We start from the raw sequence: 12,035 nt of genomic DNA, 5'->3' as shown, positions 1-12,035 counted from the left end.
TTCTTGACATAAGAGAAAGTGTGACAAAAATTGCCAGATTTTAAGCTTTTTTTAAAAAAAGTTAGAAATATGAATTTTTTAACATAAAATCTCTCAGTTGCAAATTAATTTTTTCAAACTGTGTAGATCAAACAAAAGATTTCTATGGGCTGGATTTAATCAAACTACTACTTCGTGATCTTTAGATTGAGGCAATGAGGATGCAACTAACACTTGCCTTGTGGTCTTTTGCCATTTCTTAGCTGTTTTCCTCCATGCTGACCACCCATTTTCTCGCCTTCCTCTTTCTCCTGCTCCTCCTCCTCTCCCTTCCTTTTCCCTTCTTTCTCCTCCATCTTCTTCCCTCCCTACCCCTCTCCTCTCCAATCTCTCTCCAATTTGGCTTTCTCTGTTTTTCTGTTCCCATTGCAAAATAAGACTGCCACACACATTGCTATTTCAGTTACACTTAGAAACTAACTAGCTGAGGAGGGAAAAGCCTTTCAGCACCCCTCTGTATGAACAGGAAGAGGAGTTCCTAGTGAATGTGGTTTGGGCATCAAAGGTATCTCCCACAGGCTGAGGACAAATTGATACAAGATTAAACTACCTTGAAAGGCATATTAGATTTTTTTAAAAAATCAAAGGACTTTTTTTGCACCCAAATAACCAAAGATTTCTTATTTCTCAAATTTACAAGTTTTTACCAAAGTTACCAACCCTATCAACTCATACAATCTTATGCTGGAATAACAAAAGCCAACTTGGGATATTAACAATGATATTATACATATATGTATATAACCTATAGCAATGGCATAACCTACTTATAATTGTTGCACGTACTCAGACATGATGATCATTATCTGAGAAGATGTATTCTCTACTTTTATACCTGGCAGAGCTGAGTACATTTAGGGCTAGATTCTGTGTGCAAACACATTTACTCCCACGGGAAAGCCATGGGATAGAAAGCAAGTAGGGCAAGAAGATAAAGGTGCTAAGAGAATCATCACAAAGAACCTAGCAAGAGAACTGGCAAGCTAAATGCCAGTTTACAGTGTAGACACAAAAGACAGAACAGGGTAGGAAAACTGCATTTTGCTTAATGTTCCAACAATTGACCTTCCCAACTCTTTTCCCTCACTTTCTTCTCTGATATCTTCATTTTCATATTGTTTATAGCAGCAACATTTCTTTGCTCTAAGCAGCTATTATAGGGGATCGGTAATTTAAAATGGCAAATAATATTTCAGACAGCAATATTTAAATGTAAAGTATACAATTTATGGAATTATTCATCAGGAATTATGGTGACATCTTGAAATACAGGCCCCAAATGATTGGCCCTGCTTTAAATCACAAGCATATAGAATCAGAAATCAGGGTATCATTGCCTCCCTAATTTTCTCCAGTAAATCATTTTTCAGTCTCCTTTATTCCCTTCAATAAGTCAGGAGGTTTTACCATATAACTGACAAAAATCTATCTTGCTGCAAGTTTACATAAATTTCTTATATTTGGCCCTAACTGTAGATGGAGTTTGGCCTCTCATTAATTTGTAACATACTTTTGGTAGGCATGTTCTAAGAATTAGATAATTGATGAATTTTATAGCTGCAAAGTCCATTGACATACAACCCCTACATTTTACAGGTGAGGAGCCCAAGATCCAAAAACATATGCTGACTTCCCTGGGGTTAAAAAGCTAATAATTGGCAGAGCCTAGTCTTGAATTCAGAACTCCTTAGCTTTACTACTTTCTACTTGCATGTAGAATTTTCTAATCAGATGCATAGATCTTTGTGATGGTTAATTTTATATGTCAGCAGGACTGGGCCATAGGATGTCCAGTTATTTGGCCAAACATTATTCTGAGTGTTTCTGAGAGGATGTTTTTGGATGAGATTAACATTTAAATTGGCAGACTTTGACATTATATTAACATTTTAATCAGTAGAGTAAGCAGATGTCCTTTATAATGTGGGTGGGCTTCTTCCAATCAGTTGAAGGCCTAAATAAAATAAAACACAGACTCTCTTCCAACAATTTTCTACCTGACTGCCTTCAGACTTAATCTGCAATATTATCTCTTTCTGCTTCACTCCTGCTCCAATAGCACACTTGTAGATTTGGGATTCATCAGCCCCCATGATGGTATAAGCCAATAAATCTCTCTACATACGTGTATGTGCATATGCATCTGTATGTATGTATGTGTGTGTATAAACACACATGTGGTACACATACATGTGCATGTATATGTATACACATGTAATATATACAGATATATATATTACGTGTGTGCATGTGTGTGTATCCTATTGGTTTTGTTTCTATGGAGAACACTGACTAAAACAACCCTCTTTCCCTAAATGTTCCTGAATAGGTCTTTTTTCCTAAACAATAATTTTCATGCTTCTACTTTTATCTTTTTATTTTTTCTAAATTTCTTACATTACAAAGTGAATGTAGGATATTTTATCACACTGAACTTTATATGCAGACTCCAATTGGCTGACTGCCCCCTGCTTTCAAAGGCAACAGCTGCCTCCCGGACCACACCATGGCTGCCAACTTTGCTAAGGAACCCAAGATGGAAGATGCGACATAAATTCTCAGGCCTCCATCGACTCATCTCCCTCGTGCCAAATTGCCCTTGCCCCTGAGGACATGAATTTCACACAGCGGCTTCCTAAGCTGCCAGGGGGAGTAATGGCACAATCCAGAAGTGTGAGGGAGTAAAACCTCTGTAGAGTGAAATTTGACCAGTGAGAAATGAGGGACAGGAGAGAGCCAGACAGACCCATCTGCCCTCCTTTCCTACCTCCACAAACTACATTGAGGTACACGTCCTCCTCACGGCCCTATGGGGAGTCCTTCATGCTAAGTCAGGGTGGCGCTCAAATGACCTGCTATTCCTCTGCGTGGCTCACTGGTAACCAGCACAGAAATATGTCACACGGCACAGCTTCACATCTTTCTTTCGGACTCCCTTCCCTTCTTCCTTACCCTTGTCATCCCAGAATGCTCCCAAATGAAATTTCAGCACTTTAATCCTTACCTTAGGCTCTGCTTTTCTGTTTTAATTGAAAAAAAAAAAAAAGTATTTTATCACTTTAAATTGCAACGAACTTACTTCTAGAGAACAATTCTCTCCCTCTGATTTAGGTTACCATAAAACTGTGTGGCTTTAGATACAAAATATGAATCACTCAAACTTCAAGCTTTCAATTAATCTAAATTCTTATTTACAACCCCCTTGAATAAGAACTTAAAATGGTCTGTCTGCCTTTTACCATTCCTGCAGTAGTACCAACTGCATTTTTCTTTCTAATTACAAATCACACCATCTGTGAAATTTTTTATTAGATAGTTTGGAATTAAATGCAACATAAGGAGTCTGTAGAAATGGAAGAGACCATGACTTTCACATGGAAGAGAGCAATATGTCTATGGAGTGTTAGTTGGGTAGAAAATACATTAAACAGCTCGGCTTTCTAATGGATCAAGGAAAAGACACATTTTTTGAGTTAGGATTGATGACTGCTTAATAACAGATTCAGTCTTGTCATTGTTTCTTTCTAAAATAGTCCATACAAACAGTCAGAATTAGTGGAGAGAGTGAGGACAAGAAAGGCAAATAATCAATGAAGGGTTCAGAGTAAAGTTGAAATGCAATAATTCTTTCTGAAAATTTCTCTCAACACAAACCATTAGATAAATAAACTTACTGTGAAACTCAGAATTGCTGATGTTGACCTTGGTCTCTTCAAATACCTTAGGACGTCAGAGCTGAACACTCTGGACTAAATCCCATGGAAACAGGATTTATTTAATAGCTTCATCCAGAGTCACAAGGCATACTCTGGTCAGCAAAAGGAACAAAAACTTCATCTGCAGCTCCTTAATTATATTTGTCCTAAAAGTTAATTTAAATTTGTTTAGTTTATTATGCAAAGGGAAAAAAAATCACCTAAAAATCCCAGCTTTTCATAAAGCCAGGGATCATAGAAGTCAAACCACAGATTCAGCCACTTACATCACCAATAATAGAGATTCTATAATTAGAGATTAGCCAGCTGCAATAATTTCTGATGCTCAGACAGCTGGATCAAGCTGATTTCATCTCAGTTGTGTCAAGCTAGAATGTTCCACATTTTCCTTTTAAATGAAATCAGCAAAACAGTGTGACTCAGAAATACAGAGAATCTCTTTCCCCACCCAAATCTCTTAAAAGTATTTTTTTGTACCTATACATTTTTTTCTAGTTTCACATATCTCTCAGTTGAAACATTTTTATTGCCATGTAGCTGCTGGGTGAGATGCCTAGAAAATCTCTCATCAAAACTTCAAATTGATGGCATCATGAATGGTTATTCTAATATAAGTCCTATGTTTGATCTCACACACACACAAAAGAAAAGAACCACTGCATTTATTTTCTTTAGCAACAGACAGTTGAGAAACCTTAAGATTAATAACCCTGGCAAGGGCAGGGACAATGATAACATCAATACTTTCATTATTAATGGAAAAGTATGCATTCTGGGCCAGATGCTCCTTCCTCCTAATTCTAACTCACTAAGAGTTCCCACCCAGCCTGCATTCTGTGCCTCAAAATCCTTTCTTCCAGAAACAGCTGGATCTGCTGATGCTATTTCGGCCATTGTTCTTACCATGGTTCTGTCTTGTGAGATGGGATGCTGGCTCTACATTTTAATGCTAGAAATGTTAAAATAAGAATATAGCAATAAAGTATTACTTAATGTTCTTTGCTTCTAAGATGGCATCAAAACACTAAAGAGCTTCCACAATTTAGCAATTTCCCTGTTTCACAGTTGTTAGAATCAAGGTTTATAGGAATAGCCAACATCATTCTCAGGAAATCCAGGAATATTTGTAAGAAATATATTCTCCCCTTCCTTATTACACTGTCAATAAAATATTCACCAGCTGACCACCTCCACAAATTAAGCAAAGACTAAAGAAATATACCCTGATCTCAAGACACAGAAATTCCAGGGAAAAGAATTGGTCTAACTCAAATTGTTTAAACAGTTGTCAAAATAAATGTGTAACCTTTGAGAACAGTTTCCATTGGTTGGCCTATGGTTTTTAAAGACTTTTTCACACAAGAGCAAATGTTCCAATTATCCGGTCACTATAACTTTATATTCCCTCATCCATCAATAAAATATCTCATATTTGCTGCCAAGACTATGCTCATGACCTGATTCAGATGATACTGAATTGAATATTAGAGTTGGCAGTATGTTTCTTATGTGAGTTAGTTCTTCCTGAACTTTTTCAAGACGAGGAGTTTCCTTTTTTAATATTTTCCATAAATCTTATATCTTACAAGGTTTTGTCAATCCAACAAGATATTTTTTTTAAATTACTAATTTTTCTCATTTTTATTAATCAAAGGCACATTTAACATCACTCGAGGCAAGAGATAAGGGTCAGTTCTACTTAAATAACTTGGACTAAGAATGGGAGAGTTCAAGGAGTTGCTGGGAAGACAAAAACACATGCACCACAAATCCCAAACTAAACCCCTTCATTTTCTACAAAATCCCTTTTTACCTGCTCTGCTTTATCCTCACTCATCTTCCCTTCTTTTTTCTCCAAGCTTGACTTCTCTGGCCTTTGCATATGTTGTCTTCCTAGCCAAGGATCATTCTTCATTCTTTGCATATACAACACTTATTCAAGTGTCGCATTTTTTGTGGTCATCTAAGACCCCTTCCTACCAGCAGCAATGAGAATGAACTGCTTCCTTATCTTTGTTCCCTCAGTAAGTTGTTTGTACTATGGACATATGACTATGCTTACTCACCTGTTTCCCATACCAGACTGTTTGCTCTCTAATATCAATTTCTTTACCTTATTTAAGCTTATCCCTAGAGTTTTGCACAGTACCTGAAACACAGTAGGATTATAGTTAATGAATAAAGAAGTAAATAAATGAATGAGTAAATGTGTACTACATAAATTCACTGCCGTTGCTTACAAATATAAAATTTCCAAAATATTCTAAAACAGTGCTGAAAGCGGGTGAGACCTAAAAGATGAGCTAAGTCCTTCAACACTCAAACATCTTCCCTAATGGAACGAAGTATTGGATTCGAGGTTTTTGTAGCTAAGAATGTACAGATAATTGTTTTTAGATGCTCCTCCCACCATTTTCCCCTTTAAAAAAATCTTTGACATCTTAGTCAAAAATGATGCAGTATTTAACAGATCACATTTAGATTTTTATGTATATTATGCCATTTGATCTACATGGCAACCCTGTAAAGTAGGTGTTATTATTAACTCTTTAATGGGTCTAGAAACAAAAGAAAGCTCCTTTGCCCAAGATCACAGAGTTATTAATAGACACAACATGGAGTTTAACCTTACATCTGTCTTTTCCATGGACCACAAGCTATGCTTCATGCACCAACTATGTCACTATTATTACTACCCAGTTGTATGACTAGGTAAAGTGAGAGTGCACAGTGCAAGAGACGGACCACAGAAAACTGTAGAGTAATTCATGCCCAGATGTGGAATGGACACCTCCAGGACTGGTTGCTATTGCATGACTTCCATAAGCCAAGCGTATATATTGTATAAGTTTGATTATGTGGGGAAGAGTACAAATACACACGAATACACATGCCGAACTAAAAATACAGCAACAAAAATCAAGTGCAGTACTGTTATAGATCAATTTAATGTTAATTTTCTTCTCCAGAATTTCCTGTTTTCTATATAATCGGAATGTGTTATTTGAATTGAAAATAAGATATAAAATTGGACAAATGGATAACTCTGTCAAATAGCTTAGAAATAAACTTAATATCTAAGAATTTAACACAGAAGCTCACCTCTTTATAAATATTTAGCTTAGAGACAGAGATAAATAAAACCACAAGCCCCAGCAAGGTCCCTCGTCTTTGCCTGCTGCCAACAGATGGCACTAGTTCTTGCTGGTCTCTTTGGACTTAAAAACAAATGCTTTTACATATAATCTTCAGAACTCACCTGCTTGTAAGTAGAAGGGTCTCCAAATATGATAAAAGAAGTGCCAAAATAAACGAGAAGTTTTTTTTGAAGAGTACTGACTTTTATAAACAAAAATATTAATCGCAGCTTTATTTATAAAAGCAAAATTTGGAGTTTACCTAAACTATCTAAAAATGGAGTAATGATGAAATATAGAAGGTATATATAAATTATGAATATGTTCATAGCCATTAATTATATTTACCAAGAATATTGACTTTGAGAAATTGTCAAGATGTGACGCTATTTTTAAAAGCCAAGATGCAGAATTGTACATATCCATAAACTCAATGATATGCATATATTATATATAGAAAAGAAATTCACGGCTTACAGTGAGTTTCCACATAAGAGAGTTATAGGTTAAATTTTATTTTTAAGAATATTCTCTCCTTATTCTATAGTTTTTAATGAACGTTTATTAGAATGAAAAAAATGAAAATCTTTCTTTGTCTCTCAGACTCTCTCTCTCTCTTTCTCTCTCTCTCACACACACACACACACACACACACACACACACACACACACATCCTGAAGGGGGAAATCCAAAGTCTGAATAAAATAGATTTACAATAGAAGCAGACAACATACTGATAACCAAATAAATCCTTGGGTGAGCCAAATCAAATGATTCTGCTGCAAATAGTTAAACCCAAACCTTTGGCTGAGTTTGGTTTTTATCTGCACAAAAGACCCAGAGGTAGATGGCAGATAAAATATCTCCACCCTCCCAAGCCAATGAAATTGTTGACCCATCTTGCAAATGTTCTTCTCTTTATCAAGGTATAGATTTCTCCAAGCAGCAATATTCTCAACTCTAGTGCAGCAACAAAAAAAAAGAATTAAACAAGTTACCTTGAAATTCATAGTAAAAGTGAAATTGAAATCGACGAATCACATTTATGATTTATGACTCACGCTTCTTAATTTACAAGGCACTTTGCATGTACGTGTGGCTTACAGTCACAATATGAGCTATGTAGGACCTATATTATTTATCATTACGTACTTTACTAATGTACTTTTCACAAGTACTCACAGCCTAAGTGGCAGAGCTTGACTTGAACTCTTAGGTTTTGAATCCAATCCTATGTTCCTTTTACTACGGCATGATGTTATTCCTTAAAAACAGTCTTAGTGCCTTCAACTAAAAATATATTTCTCTTGTTCATCTTTAGAAAGGGGACATTATGTCATGTGCAACTTCCCTAAGATTCTTAAGATAATTACAACAATGTTATAGAGTTGCTTCCAGTAACACGTATTAATGCAGGAGTCTGATACCATGCTGGAGCACAGTTTTGTGAAAGCAGTTTTATGAAAAGATGAATGGACTACATATCCATCAGGCAATTTGCTTGTTCTACCAAATGTTTATGAGTTTTGGACCCTAAATCCTGACCACTGGCAACACCGGATCATATAGGTCACACCCTATAACCTCATTTAACCTTAATTACTTCCTTATCAGCTTCTTCTCCAAATACAGCCACACCGGAGGCCAGGGCTTCAACATAGAAAGTGGAGTCGGGAGAAGGGTGTGGAAGACAAACGTTCAGTCCATAACAGGATGGGTCAGTAATTTTCTCATACAGATGGTTGCTACTTCCAAAACAGGACACAATGCCTGACGACAAAGCAATAGATGGCCCAGTACTTGCTCAAGATCTAGACTGCGGTTCTTCTAGTTAAATGTGCAAATGTATATTTTAACAACCAGGCAAGGTGGAATGAGGCTAATTTTCTCTTATGAAAAATGTGGAGATTGACAAGCATGTACTACTCTACTTCTGAGCTGAGAGAGGATCTTTACCCTGGCCCAGCAACTCCTCAGAAGGTTGTATTGCTTCTTCTTTAGTACACACAAGAAAAAGTAGTTGAGCTCCCAAACTCTATACCACAGATTGTAGCCAAAACAGTGTTAGCATGGAAAACATTCGAAGTATCTGATACCCACCTTTGTAATTAAAATATAACTGTGAGGAAAGGAAGAGAATATTTAACTTGTACACTCTGACATATCCCCTAAAATAAACCAGTTGCAAAATATAATACAACATAACTGAAGAGTTAAAACTTACCATGTAGCAGCGTTGGCTAGAATACAGTTAAATGCTAGGGTAAGTCTCATCCTCCCTAAATTATATCTTTAGTATTAAAATATTTGATCTGAATCCCTTCTCTTTCTCACCAGTAATTACTGAGATGGTTTGGTTATTTATTAGGGGCACAGCTGGTTCATGATAATAAAATCAGGACATCTGCATATCAAAGAATGTTTATCTTTCTACACTGTGGAGGAGAGGTATGTCTCTATCTCAGGCAAAAGTAGTTTCCAGACATAAAGCTTTGAATTAAAAGGAGAGATGGACAAAAACAAATCCTGAGATAAAAATTGCTGTGCAGATTAATCAAAATACCATATCAACCCTGACACTTGCAGTCAGTTGTCTGTATGTGTTTCAAAAACAAAGGATTTATTTTAAGCTAATCAACTGAGCATATAATGGTATCTGTGTACAGAATCCAAGGGTGAGGGGAAAGTAGATAAAAGCACTGAACCTACTTCAATTAGTTCTAAAGGAATTTTCATTTAGGTGATGATGAGTAATTTGCTCCTTGATTAGAATCCCAGCCCCAAAAGCCCAAACCTGTAATCAAGATAGAAACATATTTTAGATGAATTGTGTAATAGGTTAATAAATCTTTCATTGTTTTTCAGAATAAAGTATATCCTTTCAAAAAATGAAATACATTATTACTTTACAGCTTGAGTAGTGCATGTGTTTTTTATGAAGAAAAGAAATGCACGGCAGGCCTCTAGTGTTGACTCTTGGGTGAGAGTCATGAACTAGCCCTCTCTACACACATATTTCAGTATTAAACTATAGAAGCTTCTATAGCCTCTCTTCCTCAATCTCTTATAGTGTTTGAGGTGATGAAAGAGGTACCTTCATCTTGTGCATGAGCGTGTGTGTGTGTGTGTGTGTGTGTGAGAGAGAAAGAGAGAGAGAGAGAGAGAGAGAGAGAGTGACTGATTCACAGCACAGCTTGCTCCAAATAAATTTTCATAATATTCTCATGGAATCTATCTTCTTTCTATCCTTGTCTATCTTCCATCTAAAAGAGAATCTAAAAGTCATATCCAATGCTTGAATATTTACTTTGAAAATATGCATATTGATAGTTGGTCTCCCTAACCCTTTTTTATCTGATTCTACCATCTCTTGATATCTCAGTGTAAATTTCCAAGTTAACATGCTACCACAAGTACATTAACACAATTGCCAATATGGGCACTGAACTTTCCTGGATATCCTTGGTTAATCCAATGTCAACCAGGTAATCCAGACTGTAATTATTGAGGGCTTATTTAATTTTATTTTTTTTGAAAGTTTTTGAAAAAAATACCAAGTAGTTTTTAAATTCTCGCACAAAATGCATGGACTGTCTAGATTATGTGTCTGGACATGATTTGAGAAACACTGGAATAGACCACATCCTGGATCTAGTAGAATGAGACTTTGCCATTATATTGATAAAAGCAAATTCATGGGCGAGACATCTTCTCAAGGTCTTTTATTTGGCTTGAAGATTTTCTGTTTGTATGCTTGTTTGTTTGATTAACTATGCAATGAAAGTGCTTATTAGCAAGCAGCTTTAGATCCTTCAAAGTGTGAAGTGCCAAGTTTGATTCATGAAACTGAGAAACTGAATATCTCCTGCCAAGTAGCCATCAAGATCATAACTTCACACATCCAGTACTTGCTCCCTTGTGGGCAGGCTATGCTAGCCAAACTCAGTTCTTCCTACAATCATGTATTAAACTGGAGGGTGTTTTTTTTTAAGGTGATAAGAAATTTATAATAAGATTTCATTTTAAATTTAAGTTTGATTTAAATTTGATTTAAAGAAAAGGATTTGATGGTCTTTTAAGGTCACTCTAAATTGGCCAACGTTTATTTTAAAACAGTCACTTGAATAACTACCATGTTTGCTGTGACACAAGAAGATTTACCTATTTTAAGCTCAATACAACATTAAATAATGGGGAAAGAATAAACTTTCCATTGAGCCATTAGAGACAGAGTTTTAAGCAGACTTTTGATAGAGTTTTAAAGCTTTGGTTTGCCACGCTTCTCTTAACTCACTCAACTCCTGGTCTGAGAATGAGTTATGGACTCTGAGACAGCTAGGCTACACATTAAAATGTTGTGTTTATTTTTCCTGGGAAGAAAATAAATTATATTGAGGATGATGATAAGTAGAAAAGATAACTTGACAAAATAGATTGTGCTAAAAACAAAAGATTCGATCAAAAAATGGGCAGTGGACCTGAACAGACACTTCTCCCTAGAAGACATACAAATGGCCAACAAATATTTGAAAAGATGCTCAACATTGCTAGCTATTAGGAAAATGCAAATCAAAATCACAATGAGATACCATCTCACACCTGTTAGAATAGCTATAATCAACAGGGCAAGTAATTACAAATGCTGAAGAGGATGTGGAGAAAAGGAACCCTCATACTCTGTTGGTGGAACTGCAAATTGGTACAGCCACTATGGAAAGCAGCATGCAGGTTCCTCAAAAAACTAAGAATTGATCTACCATATGATCCAGCAATCCCTCTACTGGGTATTTACCCCAAAGACTTGAAAACCCACATCTGAAAAGAGATTTGCACACTGATGTTCATAGCATCACTATTCACAGTGACTAGGACATGGAAGCAACCTAAGTATCCTATGATAGATGACTGGCTAAAGAAGCTGTGGTACATATATACAATGGACTATTACTCAGCCATAAGAAGAGATGAAATACTGCCATTTGTGACAACATGGATGGACCTCGAGATAATCATGCTAAGCGAAATAAGCCAGACTGAAAAAGTTGAAAATCACGTGATATCACTTATATGTGGGATATAAACCTAAAAGCAACAAACGAACAGGACAGAGACTCATGGACATGGACAATGGACTAGTGGTTAC

This window comes from Rousettus aegyptiacus, unplaced genomic scaffold (assembly GCF_014176215.1).
Source record: "Rousettus aegyptiacus isolate mRouAeg1 unplaced genomic scaffold, mRouAeg1.p scaffold_m13_p_6, whole genome shotgun sequence".
NCBI lineage: Eukaryota > Metazoa > Chordata > Mammalia > Chiroptera > Pteropodidae > Rousettus > Rousettus aegyptiacus.
Note: the sequence above shows the minus strand (reverse complement) of the source record.